At 31.7% G+C, this 3,308-nt stretch overlaps 1 long non-coding RNA gene across 1 annotated transcript; it reads left to right on the top strand.

The window, feature by feature from the left end:
• The first annotated feature begins 474 nt into the window (after positions 1–474).
• LOC144559856 (uncharacterized) lies at positions 475–1,509 on the top strand. The gene is made up of 3 exons (XR_013513273.1): positions 475–646; positions 721–835; positions 1,437–1,509. It is a non-coding gene; the product is annotated as an uncharacterized LOC144559856 (long non-coding RNA).
• The last annotated feature ends 1,799 nt before the right edge of the window (positions 1,510–3,308 follow it).

Genomic DNA, 3,308 nt, shown 5'->3' with positions numbered 1-3,308 from the left:
GCCCTCAAGTTTTTTACCATACTGTGATATGCATGTGTTGTTGCCACTTAATTTGATGCCAATTGCATCAACATGGTTATGCAGTTTAGAAAAAAATTAAAAAGTGCAGTTCACTTCTACCAGAAAATTTAGTAAACGTGCTGTTTTGAAACATTGATGAAATCCTCAAGGTTATGTCTTACATCCTCAAAATTTTATAGACTACAAAACAAATAGCAAAGAATAACCTACAAAAATTTCAAATTCAAACGACAACCCAGTAAAAACCTATGAACTTAATGATAGTTTGTGTGTATTGAATCACAGTTTCTGTTACCTGCTCATGTAGGAACAAATATTTCCATATTATATATTTACAGTTGCTTAGTTGCTTCCATACTTGGTAGATATATAATCTGGGATGTATTGTTTATTGTAGATGAACAGTATCATATACAGTAACACCTCAATTTTCTACCGTTCGATCTGTTTGTTGACAACTGATGATTTATCGCTGATTCATATATATATAGATAGACATGTGGCCCCTTTTTCCAAATCTAAATCACCCTCCTCTAAGATTTAGCAGTGAAAACACTTAGATTCTACCTACACGTAAGTCACTTGCAATGACAGATTTGAGAAATAAGCAGAACATATTTTAAAGGTTCGTTACCTTCTCTATCACTTTAGTCTGTCAATGCTTTCTATTTATTTTAACATTTATTATTATTATTTTAGGTTGCAATGTGAATAGGCAGATATGTTTTCACCATGATGAGCACTTCTCATAAGTGATACATAGAACCGAGTTTGTGTAGGCTCTTCAATTGGTCCATGATCCGACTGTGTCAAGGTCATCTTCTCTGAAAAATTTGTTGCATCTTTGCATTCTTGCAGAGCAATGAATTCTGATGTTAATTAGTTGATATCAACAAAAATAACATTTTTTATTTGGTCTAAGAGACTAAAGCTAGAAATTATTTGATTTACTATTTTGCTGATTTACTAATCTATTGTTTGGTTTTATATTCTGTAACTTGATTGATAAATTGATATAGCATGCAGAGAAACAAAATTAGAATACTGAAAGTTCAGAAAATATATGATCACAGAAAAGAACCAATAATTACTAATTAATTAGTAAATTTTATCAATAGAAAAAGGTATAATTAGGGCAACCATGAAGTAATAAGGAGGAAAAATAACTTGTCTGATTGAAAAGATATAACCAATTAATTTATATTAGAGATTAGTTTGGTGAAAAAGATCCAGGCCATCGAGAAACAATGAAGGAACTTTATGCAGTACAATATCTAATGTCCCTCGATTAAGGACGTAGTGGTTTAAAAGAAGAAAAACATAGTGAAGTACCTAGATGATTAACCCCTATACACGTACGTAATAAATAAGTTTTTACTCCCTAATTTTTTTTCTTTTCTTCATCTTTCACTTAGGGCTGATTGGTCTTGGTGGTCTTATATAGAGATACAAGTTAATCGAGTTTGGTGAACTTTTCTTACGAGAGATATCTCACATTTATGTGTTGGTACTTCTATTAATTAACCAATTAGCTAGGGACTCGAGGAATCATCATACCAAATGGCGTACATTTCGGGAACAATTAATAAAGAGTAAATTCCATTTGTTATATAGCTTCTTGACTGATATCAATTGAGCATAGGGTGCGGGTGCAAATAATCCAAAATGAGTTGCATATTAAAGATTCTTCTCAGAAGTTCCAAAAAACAAAAGCATACATAATATGGCACACCATACATTACATATTGATCATTCTCTTTGAGAGTAATAAGTAATAACTCAACTTCTACATTTAATTGCTATTAATATGAACTATCAATTTTGCATTCATACTTGCAGTTGTGAACTGCAACCAAAACTTTTAACTACCTGCGATGTGAAGGATGCAAGGAGGCAATTATTTGTAGAGCATTCAAAAAATCATGTACAAGGTTATTAACCAACTAATCTCCAAAAATATAAAATACGATAGAGATTAAAAGACTATTTCCATCAGTGATAAGATGTGTTGTTTCACCAGAAGTATAATTGCATATTTGAAGGTTGCCATAACAACATCAGCATTATTTATTTTAAATTCCAATAATAATTCATTAATATAAAGGCTGCAAATTTTTTTACTTCTAAAATAATAATAACTGTTTATTTATGGTATTAAGTAGGCATGATTCATTGCATATTATAAAGCATGACTTAAACTTTCAAAATAGAAAAAATTGAGAATATTACACAAATTGAACCCATGGCGATTTATGAAACGAAAGCTAACAGCTATCCAATACATAACAATTTATATCCTCATTTATGCAGTATAATGAAGAGGCAGAAGAAAAGGAAGAGTGACAACTGGAATTATTTTGTTTATTAATTATTGCTTAGCGTAGAACAATTGGAATTATTTTGCTGAAACTATGTATACCAAATGATTGTGTGTGACAAAATTGTGGTGTAGGGAAAAACTAGTTAGAAGTGTGGTTTTATTTCAAAATAACAAAATTAATTATCAAGGTTTTTCAACGAAAAACAAACCATTCAGTGGAATATTATACTTCTCATGCTAGCATGCAATTTAGTTAGCAGGTAGGTACTACTCAGAACAGAGTGACACATATTACTATCCAATTGATACAAGGTACGACATATTTAAAGAAACTAAAGTCTTTATGATGATTAATTTGTTCTCAATGCGGTGCTACTCTGGATGCCATTTGGACAAATTAATCATCATAAAGACATGTTTACTCAGTTCAGTTCGAGAGAACAATTAAACTCCAAACAATACATGCCATAATATCATATACATAGGAAGGAAGCAGAGTTACTAATATGAACCTTTTCAGCAATAGACAATCTACCTCGATTATACTAACTATTATTCTTCTAGCATAAAATAACCCCACAACATATTAGATAAGCGAAGGAAACTTAACTTCATGCAACCCTAGAAGAATGATGCCTTCCCCTCCCACTTGCTAAGTCATCAGAGTTGCTCTTGTCAGTTGGCATCAACCAATCCATGTTGAATTCATTCCATCTTTCAGCTTCAAGAGAAGAAAAAAAAATAGTTACAAGTGTGGTTTTATTTCAAAATAACGAAATTAATTATCAGGGTTTTTCAACCAAAATAAAGCCGTTCAGTGGAATATACTTTCTCATGCTAGCATGCATTTAGCTAGAAGGTAGGCACAAGTCAGAACAGAGTGGCACAAATTACTACCCAACTAATACAAGGTACTAGTCGAGGAGATCACCCTGCCAAGCTTTCATTCTTTTATCCCACCTCTACA

Source organism: Carex rostrata, chromosome 9 (genome assembly GCF_964058835.1).
Source record: "Carex rostrata chromosome 9, lpCarRost1.2, whole genome shotgun sequence".
Classification (NCBI taxonomy): domain Eukaryota; kingdom Viridiplantae; phylum Streptophyta; class Magnoliopsida; order Poales; family Cyperaceae; genus Carex; species Carex rostrata.
Note: the sequence above shows the minus strand (reverse complement) of the source record. Positions and strands in the feature narration are given on the sequence as shown.